Below are 15,491 nucleotides of genomic sequence, written 5' to 3' on the forward strand. Positions count from 1 at the left end.
GTTACTAAGGCCCTCCATAATATTGAAATATTTAAGACTGAAGTAACTCGAAATAAAAGACTTGAAATTTCTTCAAAAGAAAATGCGCAACTTTGGTACCTAAGATTAGGTCACATAAATCTCAATAGGATTGAGAAGTTAGTAAAGAACGGAAATCTAAGTGAGTTAGAAGAAAATTCTTTGCCAGTATGTGAATATCTTGAAGGAAAAATGACAAAATGACCTTTTATTGGAAAATGTCATAGGGCCAAAGAACCACTCAAGCTTGTACATACAGACCTTTGTGGTCCTTCAGACCTTTGTGGTCCGAGGAATGCAAGGCTAGAGGAGGTTATGAATATTTCATCACTTTTACTGATAATTATTCCAGATATGGGTACGTTTACTTAATGCATATAAGTCTGAGTCTTTTGAAAAGTTCAAAGAATTCAAGGCTGAAGTTGAAAATGCATTAAACAAAATTATCAAAACATTTCGATCTAATCGAGGTGGAGAGTTTATGGATCTATCTTTCCAAAACTATTTGATAGAACATGGAATAGTATCCCAACTCTCAGCATCTGGTACACCTTAGCAGAATGGTGTATCAGAAAATAGAAATCGAACCTTGTTGGACATACTTCGGTCTATGATGAGTTACGCTTCCTTACTTGACTTGTTTTAGGGTTATGTAGTAGACACTGTAACGTATATCCTAAACTGCGTTCCATCCAAGAGTGTTGCTAGAACATCTTTGGAATTATGGAATGGTCGTAAAGTTAGTTTACGCCATTTCAGAATCTGGGGTTGCCCAGCATACGTGTTTGAGATTAATCCTAAGAAATTGGAACCATGTTCAAAGTTATGCCTATTTATAGGCTACGCAAAAGAATGAGAGGTGTTTTTTTTTTATTCAAAAGAGAACAAGGTGGTTGTATCGATAAATACTACTTTTTTGGAAGAAAACCACATAAGAGAACACAAGCCACATAGTAAAATCGTGTTGAATGAAACTTTCCAAGAAACCATTGAATCTTCAACAAGAGTTGTTGAAGAACTCATTACCTCAACAAAAGTTATTAAAATAGGATCATTTAGTAGGTTAAATCCACCTTAAGTGCTGATGGAACCTCGATGTAGTGGGAAGGTTTCAAAACCCTCTGTTCGCTATATGGGTTTAACGTAAATCCTGGCTATAGTAGCTGATGGTGAAGTTGAGGATCCATTGTCTTACAAGAAGGCAATAGAGGATGTTGACAGAGATGATTGAATCAAAGCGATAGATCTCGAAATGGAGTCTATGTACTTCAATTCAGTATGAGATATTGTAGATCAACCTGATGGGGTTAAACCGATAGGTTGCATAGATCTACAAGAGGAAACAGGGTACTTATGTGAAGGTACAAACCTTCAAGGCTAGATTAGTGGCAAAGGGTTATACCAAGGTTGAGAGAGTTGACTATGAGAAGACTTTCTCACCTGTTGCCATGCTTAAATCTATCCGGATGCTCTTGTCCATTGCCTCATATTACTATGAGATTTGGCAAATGGACGTCAAGATTGCCTTTCTGAATGACAATCTTGAGGAGACCATTTACATGGTGCAGTCCGAGGGATTCATAATCCAAGGTCAAGAGCAAAAGGTTTGCAAGCTTAATTGATCTATTTATGGACTAAATAAGCATCTCAATCTTGGAATATAAGGTTTGGTACAATGATCAAATCTTATGGCTTTGATCAAAACGTTGATAAGCCTTATGTTTACAAAAAAAATCATCAACAGTTTAGTTGTTTTTTTAGTATTATATGTAGATGATATCCTACTCATTGGGAATCATGTAGGTTTACTGTCTGAGGTTAAGAACTGGCTAGCGACCCAATTCTAAATGAAAGATTTGGGAGAGACTCAGTTTATTCTAGGTATTCAGATCTTTAGGGATCGAAACAACAAAGTGCTAGCTCTGTCTCAAGTGTCGTATATTGACAAAATGCTTGTCAAATATTCGATGCATAACTTTAAGAGGGGTTTATTGCCTTTCAGGCACAGAGTTACATTATCTAAGGAACAGTGTCCTAAGACACTTTAAGAGGTTGAGGAAATGAGACAGATCCCCTATGCATCGGCTGTTGGTAGCCTGATGTGTGTGATGTTATGTACTAGAACTGACATCTGTTATACTGTGAGGATAGTTAGTAGATATCAATCTAATCCAGGATTAAATCACTGGACCGTCATTAAGAACATCCTCAAGTATCTACGGAGAACGAGGGACTACATGCTCGTGTACGGTTCAAAGGATTTAATCCTTACAGGATACACATACTCTGATTTTCAAACTGATAAGGATTCTAGGAAATCTACATCAGGATCAATGTTCTCTCTTAACAGAGGAGTCGTAGTCTGGAGAAGCACCAAGCAAAGGTACATCGCTGACTCTACCATGGAGGCTGAGTATGTAGCGTCTTGTGAAGATGTTAAGGAAGCTGTATGGCTCATGAAGTTCTTGACTAATCTGGAAGTCGTTCCAGACATGTCAAAGCCCATCATACTTTATTGTGATAATAGTGGTGTTGTGACTAATTCCCGAGAGCCCAGGAGTCATAAGTGCGGGAAGCATATAGAGCGAAAATATCATCTCATCCAAGAAATTTTGCATCGAGGAGATATGATCGTCACGTAGATAGCTTCAAAGTACAACGTTGCCGAACCATTTACAAAGGCTCTCACAACTAAGGTGTTTGAGGGTCACCTGCAGAATATGGGTCTATGGGATAGGCCACGTCTAGACTAGGGCAAGTGGGAGATTTTGTGTCGAGCGCGTGTTTATGCCCTAGTTTATTATTTGTGTACTTTAGGTCAAGTAGGAGATTGTTTAGTTTGATGCCCTAAATCCCGTAGGGTCCTATAGTTTGTAAATGTAATGTACAAACTCATTATTTATTTAATAAAATATATAATATTTTATTCCATTTTTTGTTGCATTAATCACAAACCAAAAAACTGAGTTTCATGGTTATCTCGTAACTTGAACATGCATGTAGAGACATACGGATGGATCATGATTTAAGTGATAACCTAAATGGTCTATAGTAGATGGATAAGGCTAGATACATTATCTTGGTGACACTACGAGTATGACTCACTTTGTAGATGTTACAATTGTTGTAAAGTGCTACAAGTGATTTGATTCTCATCATTCATATGGAGACATGTGAGCTGGGATATTCTATACAAAGGAGTTTGTATTAAACCGGACCACGAAATTAGTAGTCTCATTTTATAACACTGTTATTAATAAAGACTTCCATTTCATCAGGACGACCATAGGTAACACAACATGAATCCTGAGTGAGTTGTGAACTCCTGCATATGAAGGCAGTCCTTTGATTTGTATCAGTGAGAGTGGCTAGATCGCCGACTCAACATGCCTTCCATTTTGGGGATTCATCTGATTGGGGAACTGGGAACACAGCTACACAAGACGAAATTCACTTCTTCCCCAATGTGGGACTATGATTTATTATTCATTAGAGGAATCAATGGTACTTAAGGAGTTAGATATAACTACAAGGACAAAACAGTAATTTGGCCCAGCTGTACTTACGAGCAATTTGTGAAGGGTCGTCGTACTGTGGATTGGTTATATCCAATGGACACAGAAATATATCTGTAGTGCGAAGAGTGTAATTGACAGTCTTTAGTTTAGTGTCCGACAGTTAACGGATGGTGAATAATTTAATTAAAGAGTTTAACTTATTCACAAACCATTGGAGCTTCAAGCTACAGGTCCATGAGGTCCCCTCGGTGACTCATTGGATTTTGAGAATCAAGTTTTAGATTAATTTGAATTGTTCAAATTAATTGAGGGAATTAATCATATATGATATAATTAAGTTTATGTAATTATATATGATATAATTATTATAATGTATTTGATACATTATAATATAAAGAATTTATGAGAGGAATTAAATGTTTATATATAATTAAAATTTAATGTAAATATGATTTATATTAAATACCATAAAAAAGAGAAAAAAAACTATAGGTTATATATTGCATATGATACAATTTTAAACTATATGTTATATATGATATAACATGTGATTGCATAATATATAATAAATTGGTTATTATATATTTGTTATAATTTTAATTTTGAATTAAAATTATTTATTTATTATTTTATTATTAAAATAATTTTTTAATTATTTAATTTTAAAGTAATTAAAGAGAGGGAGTTACAACTCCCTCCCCATCTTTTTCTCTCCACCACTCATGTAAGAAGTAGTGGAGGTCTCTCTTTCTTATACCGGCAAAAGAAAAAAAAACGATAGAGAAAGAAGGTTGCTTTTTTTTTTTTTTTTTTTTTTTTTTTTTTTTTTTTTTTTACTTTCCCAAGGTTTATCTCTCAAAATTCTTCCTTCTCCCTCAATCCCAAAACATTCTAAAGCGTACACCTCCTAAATTCGCACCAGAGAATACTAAGGACTCCTTCGTAATAGTGTTCGAGGGATTCGATTAAAGAATATCTTCAAGGGTAAGTTTTCCTAAACCTTTTTGGTTAATTTTTTTTTTTGACATGTTGTATGATTTAATTTTTCCCAAATGCATGTGCAGTAAAATTATTTTTAAAAAATGATTGGGAATTGGGATGATTCACTTCCGCTGCGGTCCCCTTCATAGGGGTTCCTTCCGTAACATCCACGAACGACTCAAGATGTGAATTTATAGACTCTAAATAAAATTATACCCCAACACATGGGCCTTTACAGAACCAAATTCACAATAGAAAGCCATAAACTATACAGTCCGATCCCGAAATTATCCACTAATGCAAACCATTAACACAAACATTCATCATATGAATAGAATGCATAAAAAATAAAATCCTACTAGTGCATTGTAAAAAAAAAATTGAAAATTAAGGAAAAATTGGAATCAAAACTAAGAGGCTCTGATGCCAATTGAAGGATCTCTATGAAGGATCCTTGAGCGGAAGCGATGGATCGACCCAAATCTTCCCAACTTTACAGAATACATAATTTTACAGAGACAAAATGAATATATGCATTTAACCTAAAAAATACAACGTGCTAATAATGAAATTGCAGAAAATTAAATTGGGTTAGAAAACCCTTACCTTTTGAAGAACGTTTCTTCAATTGGAAAAATCCTCGATTTCCAAATTGGACAGCACCACAATGGATACCTTGATATTCTCAGCTTAGAACCCAGAAGTTTGTGGGGCTTTGACTATTTTGGTGAGGAAAGGGAGATTGTGAGGAGAGGAAACAAAACTTTTGTTTTTCACTAAACCTTTTCTTTTTGAAGGATAAGAAGATTCATCAAGAGCCCAACCTCCCACTTACTGATGTGGAGAGAATTAAAAGTTATTTCCTTCTCTTTAATTTAATTTAAAATAAAATAATTTAATTATATATATATATATATATATATATATTAACTAATTTATTATACATATATACATAACTATATGTTATATCATATATAACATATAACATGTAATTTTTATATTGCATCAAATACAATATAACCTATAGTTTCAATTCTCTCTCACAAATGACTTTTAATATAAAACACATTTACATTAAATTCAACTATATGAATCCAATTCATATAATTAATATTTGAATCATATTCAAATATTTATTTTTTCACATAAATACTTAATATAATGTATCAAATATATTATAGTAATTATATCATATATAATTAAGTTAATTTAATTATATAACATATAATTAATTCCCTGAATTAATTTGAACAATTCAAATTAATCCAAAAATGAATTCTCATTAATTCCCGTTGAGCTACTGAGAGGACATCATAGACCTGTAGCTTGAAACTCCAACGATACATGCAGAATTAATTAACTTCTTTAATTAAATTATTCACCATTCGTTAACTGTTGGGCACTCCAATAAAGACCGATAGTTGTACTCTTTGCACTACAGATATATTTCTATGTCCATTAGATATAACCAGTCAACAATATGATGACCCTCCACAAATTACTCGTAAGTACAGTTGGACCAAAATTACTGTTTTGGCCTTGTAGTTACCTCTAACTCTTTAAGTACCACTGGTCCCTCTAATGAACAATAAATCATAGTCCAAATCAACCCTCAAGGGAACAATTTATCTACTTACCCCGATATTGGGGAAAAAGTGAATTCCTTCTTGTGTAGTTATGTTCCCAGCTCCCTAATAAGACGAATCTCCAAAATGGTAGGCTTATTGAGTCGACGATCTGACCACTCTCACCCATACAAATCAAATGACCGCCTTTGTAGGCAGGAGTTCACAACTCACTCAGAATTCAGGTCATGTCACCTATAGTTATCCTAGTGAAATGTAAGTCTCTATTATGAACGACATTATGTAATGAGACTAACACTTCGTGGTCCGGTCTTATACAAACTCCTTTGTATAGAATACCCTCGCTCACATGTTTCCACATGAATGATTAGGATCAGATCATTTGTAGCACTTTACAATAATTGTAACATCTACAAAGTGGGTCATACTTATAGTGTCACCAAGAAAAGGTATCCAGTCTAATCTACTACAAACCGTTTAGGTTATCACTTAAACATGATCTACCCATTTTTCTCTACATACGTGTTTAAGCTACAAGATAACCTTGGATATTTTTTTTTTTGTTTGTGATTAATGCAACTAATTTTGAAATAAAACATCACATACTTTATTATATAAATAAAATGTTTGTACATTACAATTACAAACTATGGTACCCTACGAGATTTATGGCATCAACCCTAACAGAGTATGGCCATGATAGAAGAAGAAAGCTAATGTCCAATGTCTACTGCAATTCGAACTTCAGCTTTCAAGAGGATAAGTATCTTCACATCAAAGAAAGATTGACCTTCAACATCTACTTTTGATCGTCTTAATATGACAAGCAATCAATATAAAAGAAAGATGAAAACCTTGAAGGTAAGACCATTTTATGAAAAGAAAATAAAACGACGAAAAGATTCACAATTGTGTTCCTTCATGCATGAAGAGGAAATTATATATTGATATAAATACGGAAGGTTCCTTGATAGTGAAGCCAAAACTCATCATATTGTACGAATCCTACAAATGAAGAGGATGATCAAAATCACGATGAAATTAGAGCTTCTAAAATTTAAATGTAGAAACTCCTCATCGCAAGAGCCTAAACTACATGTTGTTTATGGCTCGTACAAGCTTAAAAGTTGAATGACCAACAAAAAAGAAAAAAAATTATGAACTACGTCATGACTTAATCCCTTTCTTCAAGAGTACGTAGGCAACTTAAAGAACTTTAAGTTCAATCAATCAAAAAAGGTACCACAATCACCCTACGTGTGGCGCTACATGAAAAAATGAAGATGTTCATCTCTACTAGGGGGCAGCACAACAAATTGAAGATGGTATCGTCTGCACAATGCTACACAGGTTCGATGTGTACAATAAGGTTATCACTAGAAAATTCAATTATCTTTTCGCTCACTTAAATAAAGAAACAATGTTGGATGTTGCTTACTTCAAGTTTAAAGCACCACTTGTCTATAGTTTGACTCTTTATCTTCAGCTATAGATGTTCTTCAAGATCAAGTTCAAAAGTTTTGCAAATACTTCTTTAATTCAGGTTTGGAGGTTTTGTCGGTGCCCCTCCATTTTCAAACTCAGAGGCTTTGTCGATGCCCTTCCATCTTTGAGTTTAAAAGTTTCGTCGATTTCCTCTCCATCTTCAACTTCAAAGGTTTCATTGATGTTTCTCCATCTTCAAGTTTAGAGACTTCATCGATGCTCCTCTATCTTCAACTTCAGAGGTTTCATTAATACTCAATCTTCATGCTCAAGTTTGAAGACTTTGAAAGTCATCTTCATGCTTAAGGTCGCAAAGTCAAGCTTAATGTGGAAGATTCCTCAGTACTTTATCAAACTCAAATGCGGAGGATTCGTTGATGCTTCATTAAACTCAAGTACGGAGGATTCGCCAATACTTCAAGCTCAAATGCAGAGGATTCGTCGATGCTTCGTCAAGCTCAGATGCCGAAGATTCATTGATGCTTCATTAAACTCAAATGCGAAGGATTCTCTGATGCTTCGTCAAATTCAATTGCGAAGGATTCGTAGATACTTTGTCAAGCTCAACTGCCAAGGTTCATCGATGCTTCTCCATCTTCAAGTTTAGAGGCTCCGTCAATGTTCCTCCATTTTCAAGTTTAGAGGTTTCGTTGATGCTCCTCCATCTTCAAGTTTAGAGGCTCTATTGATGCTCCTCCATCTTCAAGTTCAGAGACTTCGTCAATGCTCTGCCATCTTCAAGTTTGGAGGCTCCACCACTTCGTCTCCAAAGTCAGGTTTGGATGGTTCACTCCCTCTTCAAAATATTGGTGCAGCTTTGTTCCTACTCTAAATTATTGGCGCGTCTTTGCTTCCTCCCAAAAAATGTTGGTGAAGATTCGCTTCTTCTCCAAAATGTTGGTGCAGCTTCACTCCCTCCCCAAAATGTTGGTGCAGCTTTGCTCCCTCTACAAAAATGTTAGTACGGCTCCGCCTCATATACGAAATCAAGTTTGGTCTGCCTGGCTTCACCTAATATGCAAGAGAGACTTCGATCTGCCTTACTCCACCTCATATGTAAAGATTAAGTCCGGTTCTCATGACTCCACCCCATACGCGAGATCAAGTTTGAGTTGTTTGGCTCTGCCCCAACTACACAGTCAAATCCGATCTTCCTTGCGTCGCTTCATCTACGCGATCAAGTCCAATCTACCAAGTTCGTGTCCAGTCTACCAAGTTTTGCCTTATATGCAAGATCAGGTCACGCACTAAGATTGAAGCCAATAAAGGGCGGAGATCAGAGTAGTTAGAACTCTGAGTTGGATGGAATGCTTAAGTCAAAGATTGAGGCTAGGACCGATGGAATCCTCAAACAACGTACTAAGATCGAAGCCAATAGGGGGCAGAGATCAGAGTCATTAGAGCAGTGAATTGGAAACCAGAATGCTCAAGTCAAAGATTGAGGCTAAGTCGATGGAATTCTCAACCCGTGTACTAAGATTGAAGCCGTTAGAGCAATTAGTTGGAAACGGACAGAATGCTCAAGTTAAAGACTGTGGCTGGGACCAAAGGAGTCCTCAGGTTGCATACTAAGATCAAAGCCAATAAGGGACGAAGATCAAAGCCGTTAGAGCACTGAATTGGAAACCGACGGAATGCTCAAGTAAAAAACTGATGCTAGGACCAATGGAATCCTCAGGCCACGTATTAAGATCGAAGCCAATAAGGGGCGGAGATCAGAGCTGTTAGAGCACTAAGTTGGAAACCAAAAGAATGCTCAAGTCAAAGATTGAGGCTAGGACTAATGGAATCATCAAGCCACGTACTCAGATCGAAGCCAATAAGAAGCGAACATCAGAGTCGTTAAAGCACTGAGTCGGAAACCGACAAAATGCTCAAGTCAAAGACTGAGGCTGGGACCGACAGGATCCACCTGAGTACTAAGATCGAAGCCAATAGAGTGTCAAAGTACTCAAGGACTTAAAGCGAAATCTTAAGGTCACAGACTAAGATCAGGCTTGCAAAAACTCGAAACTATCTTCAGAAAAAAGGAGCAGTAGGGAAAGTTAGTAAACTTAGAAAAGAAATCCTCCAAGCTTAAAAGAAGAAAGAAGGAGTGAAAAGTAAATGATAAAAAATAGGGTTTAAGTGTAGGGGGGAGGGGGGGAAAGAAGAAGAAAAAGAAAAGAGAGAGTAAATTTAGAAGAAGAGGAAGGGATGAGGACACTGCACGAGTTTGGGTTCCTATTTATAGAGGTTCTGCCAATTCCATGACAAATTAGAAAATCCAAATTAAATAAAGATTTGATTTAAATTATTAGATTTTATTAGATTTTGATTTTATCCTAAATTTAAATTATTTGTTTGTAAAAAAAATCAAATTCAAGTCCTATTTAATTTGATTTTATTAGATTTCATTCTCAAATTTATCTTTAAGCAAGATTTGGACATATTCCAAATTTTATTAAAAAAAAATTAATTGTGGACAAAATCTCAAACTAAAATTTGGCCATATTCCAAATTTTATCACAAATTCAAATCAAGTTTAGCTTTTATCATATTTCCAAATCAAATTGTGATAATCTCATATTAAAATTTGGTCATATTCCAAATTTTATTAAAAAAAAAAATCAAATTGTTCAACTTTAATATTAAATTGTGAATAAAATGTCAAGTTAAAATTTAGTCATATTCCAAATTTTATCCAAGTTCAAATCATTCAAATTTAGCCTTTTATCCTCGAAGCAAAATTAAATTAGGGATATAGTTTCAAATTTATCTCAAAATAAAATTTTGCCATATTCCAAATTTTATCTCATATTCAAATCAAATTTAGCTTTTATCCTCAATCCAAATCAAATTGAGGGTAAAATCTCAAATTTATTTCAAATTAAAATTTGACCATATTCCAAATTTTATCCAAACTCAAATTGTTCAACTTTGAGATTAAATTATATATAAAATCTCAAATAAAAATTTGGTCATTTTCCAAATTTTATCCCAAATTCAGAGTTAAACTTATGTATTAAATTCACGATTTGACTACACATCAATCGAGGTCAAATTCAAGAAAAAATATATTTGAATTTCGATTCCAACTTTATATTTTTTTAGATTCATCCACCCATATATGTGCATAAATCTCGAAATGGGGCATTTGTTGAAGGAGAATTATTGGACCAAAATTGTCGCGTCATTTACTAAATTAATGAACAAAATCCAAATAATTGAATTTTGGACTAATTAGAAGTCACCATTGAAGGAACTCTTAACGAAGAACATCCATGAGTGCATCTGGATCTTTCCGATTTCATAGTGACCAAAATACAAATTCTAACAGATAGTTATGCAAATTCACACTAATTAAAGGCATGCTTTGAACACTAAAATGCAAGGGAAAGAGTTCTCATACCAGTTGAAGACCATCTTCAAGCTTTGAACTCAAACGCAGCGGAAAACCTCTACGTGTACTCTATCGCCCAGCAATCTAGTCAGCTGTAGTAGAACAATCGTCTACACGAACGGCAGCAACACGAACAGTCCCGAACAAGTGAACAGCAGCGGGGATGACACCACCAAATGGAGCCCTTGGTATTCTCGGATTGAGAATCCAAAGTGCGGTCTTTGGTGAATTTGGTAGAGGTTGGAGAAAGAACAAATCGTGTAGATGATAAACAAATGGGAGAGTAAATGGGCTATCGTATAGTTATGTGCTTATCGTTTAGAAAAAGCTATACGATCGTGTAGGTTTTACTAAGCAATCATTTAATAAATGGTAGACGATCGTTTAGAAAACACGGCATACTATGCGATCGTTTAGGAAAGTTAAGCGATCGTTTAAAGACAGGTGTGCGATCATTTAGGTGTAAGGTGTGCGATCGTTTAGGCAATGGACGACTATCGTATAGGCTCTCAAGCTATACGGTCGTTACGTTTTCACACCGATTGCCAATTTTTTGAATTTTTGCAAAATGAAATAAATTTTCATTTTATTCTTCGGTTACATTAACCGACTTCGGATTCTCCCACAAACGCACGTCCAAGAGAAGTTTTAGGCCAATTATCATATAATTAACCAATTTAATAATTAATGAATTTAATCATATTATATTCTTACCTTATAGTTTGATATCACATATCTACTATAGTAATTTCTCCTATACTTGATATAAATGATATTTATATTTAATTTCCTCCAAAATAATTTATCTCATACATTTAGCCAATTATATCATATATAATTAACCAGTCCAATTATATCATATATAATCGAACTCCCTCTTATCAATTTGAATATTTCAAACTGACTTAAACATTGATTCTCGACTTTATCCAAGCTACCCAGGGGGCCTAATGGACCTGTGGCTTGAAGCTCCAACAGTCCGTCAATAGCTGACTAAACTCTTTAGCCATGAGATTCATCATCCGTTAACTGTCAGACATTCCACTAAAGACCAACAGCTGAACTCTTCTTACCACAGATATATTTCTGTGTCCATCTGGATATAACCAATCATGAGTACGATGACCCTTCACAGATGCTCGTAAGTACAATTGGGCCAATTTACCTTTTTGTCCCTGTAGTTACATCTCACTCCTTAAGTACCACTGATTCGATGAACAATACAACATAGTCCAACTATGTGTGAACACCTCTCAGACCAAGAGAAGGTGTGTGACGCCACGTCGTTCAAGCCTTGGAACCAGCCCTTAAAGGAGCTATCTATCTACTTACTCCTATTTCGGGGAATGAGTGAATTCCATCTTGTGTAGTTGAGTTCCCAACTCCCAAATCAGACGAATTCACAAAATGGTAGGTTTGAATCGGCGACCTGGCCACTTGCACCTATACAAATCAATGGACCGCCCTCAATGGGAGAAGTTTCCAACTCACTCAGGATTGAGGTCATGTTACCTATGGTCATCCTAGTGAAGTGAAGTCTCTGTCATGAACGATGTTATATAATGAGACGTTAACATTTCGTGGTCAGGTCTTATACAAACTCTTTGTATAGGACGCCCCCGCTCGTATGTCCCCAACACGAATGATCAGGATCAGACCATCTGTGACAAGTCACAACACTTATGACTATTCCACAAAGCGGGCTGTATCCGTAGCGTTACCAGGATAAGGTTTCCCTCCTATATCCATATACTACAGACCATGTTGGTCATCACTCAAGACATGATCCACTTGTATGTCACCACATACATGCTTAAGTTACATACTGATAACCAGGGGATTTTGTGTTTATTGGTTTGTGGTAAAGCAAGTAAAACATGCAACTGAGCAAAAAACAAGATGTGAAGTAAATATCATATATTATATAACATAAGCGTTCGTACACACTGTTTACAAATTACAGGACACGAGACTTTAGGGCATCAACCCAAACAACCATGTGTCCTAAATTGAAATTGAAGACAAATTTCGATGACACCATGTGGTTTCATCATGACCGTTGAATCAGATAAGATTAATTTGACCCAATTTGATATTATTATTTGGGTTAAAGTCGAACTAAGCCCAAAAATGGGTTGAATTTGACCCAAATGTCAAATCAACCCAAGTTCAACCAATTTGGCTCAAAGGCCAAACCCATGGACCAACTAAGCCCAAGTCCAACTAATCAGACCTAAGGGCCATATGCATGGACCAACCAAGCCCAAGCCTACGAGGCGTACTAGAAAACTCCATAAATAGAGGAACTCTCTTCCTTTGTGGAGGTGGCCAATTCTACAATATAGAAAGCCTAGAGAGAATTCTCCCAACAATCAGAAGACTCCTAGACTGCTAAAGCTGCATACTCCTTGGACAAGTCTTCTGAAGATAAAGGAATCTTCCAAGACTTCAACTTGAAGAAAATCACGCGCTCCACTTCTTCAAGTCAAGCATACGCATTCAACTTAGAGAGAATCAAAGGATCAAGTACTAGAGATTGAACCAAATCGCATCAACATTAACATCAACACAAGTTCAACTCTATGAAATAAGTTTCTCCAGAATCCTCGTGTGAACTCTAATCCTCCAAGAAGATCATCAATCCCAAAGGCCGATCATCCAAGAAGATCAATAAGCCCAAAAGTCGATCATTCAAGAAGATCAACAAGCCAAAAGGCCGATCATCCAAGAAGATCAATAAGCCAAAAGGTTGATCATCCAAGAAGATCAACAAGCCAAAAGGCCGATCATCCAAGAAGATCATCAAGCCTAAAGGTCGAGCATCAAGCCCAAAGGTCAAACATCCAAGAAGATCAATAAGCCCAAAGGGATCATCCAAGAAGACCAACAAGCACAAAGGCAGATCATCCAAGAAGATCAACAAGTTTAAATGTCGATCATCCAAGAAGATCAACAAGTCCAAAGGCTGATCATCCAAGAAGATTATCAAGTCCAAAAGGCCGATTGTTCGTGCTTCGTGATTTGTGTCTAAAAGTGCATGCATGTAAGGGTGAAAAGCGAGGTTGAAATATATGAAGATGAATGGTGAATCACTTCTCTAGGTGAGAAGATTAGGCGATACGTTATACTTTCTATAATGCGTACAAGTTTTTCCTAAATCAGATCCAAGTATAAATCTAACTCAGGTTCCTGGTAAGTCTAGGGTCGAACATAGGGATTTTATGATAAACTAACGCAGACCTTGCGATGTTTCAATTTAAGTGAAACAGAGGTTTATCTGCACTATTCTCAATGCACGTATACAAGAGGACATAAGAGTTTAAGTGAAACAGAGGAAGTTATGAATGAATGGTGCTAGATGCTTGGGATATGCGTTGATTCCAAGTAAGATGAACACGTGTGTGAAGGTGTAAGGGTGAAATGAAGATGACAGGAATACTTGTTTACAAACCAAATGTATGTAGATGTGTTAGGTTTTTGTTCCTTTGATCATGCTATTCAACATTTTTCAATGTGAATGTCACATATGTTCCTATCTTTAGGGTGTATGAGTTGGTCACAAAAAGTAGTAAAGTACAAGTATTTTTATCTCTAAATATACTATGCATTTTGACTCAATGCGTTCTCCAGTTATCATATTCTCTTGAATAGTTTAACTAATTTATAACTTCAACCAAGTGATCAAGATGATTAAAGATTGGAAATTAAGCATGCAATAAGTCAGAAATATGTAAATCACATACAATGGAATTTAAACAAAGAGACAAAAGTGGATGGATCAAATGTAAGATTGAATTTTGAAGATTGAAACTGTCTTTACAACAATCACACTTAATCACATGGAATGGAAAACGGAAATAAATGAAAGAAAGGGAAGGAGTCAAGCCTCAGAGTTCAATCTCTTGTCCTCTTTGGCTTGATTCAAATGCGTGTGCAACCAACTCGGTGAAGAAATGATGAAGAATTCTCTCTCAAGCTTGGTTTTCAACAACTCTCCTTGATCAACAATGACAATGGTTCTTTTCCTCCTATCTCTTTCTTGCAACAGTAGAGTTGCTATGATCTAAGTTCTATGGTTTTTCTAAGAATGGTGTCCCTTTTTTTTGGCTGCAAGTCTTCTTATTTATAGGCATTTTTATCAGCAACTTGTGATAAGACAACATTAATTTCCATGCCCTGATCAGCCGCCTGCCAGTTCAAATGTTTTTCAGACGCCAACAGTCAGTTGTCCATACTTACAAGTGGTGATTTGACAGGAACAGTGCGACCAATGTATCTTTTTTGCATTAGTCAACTTTGGACGCATGCCCTTGCGTTAGCTTGACCTGCAACACTTAGTGAATTTTCTTGAAATCCTATAATAAGATGTGTTGGTGAAGCAGTTTTACCAAGAAGTATGTTTTTGCAAGAGTTAGTGATGTGTTTGAAGAATTCTGTGTTTTTCCTTAAGATAAATGTGTTTTTATCATTAAAAATCTTAATTGTTCCAACTTTTAAGAGACAATAACTTGTATTTCTACA

Source organism: Benincasa hispida, chromosome 3, assembly GCF_027475165.1.
Source record: "Benincasa hispida cultivar pf3 chromosome 3, pf3_genome.v1.1, whole genome shotgun sequence".
In the NCBI taxonomy this organism is placed as follows: domain Eukaryota; kingdom Viridiplantae; phylum Streptophyta; class Magnoliopsida; order Cucurbitales; family Cucurbitaceae; genus Benincasa; species Benincasa hispida.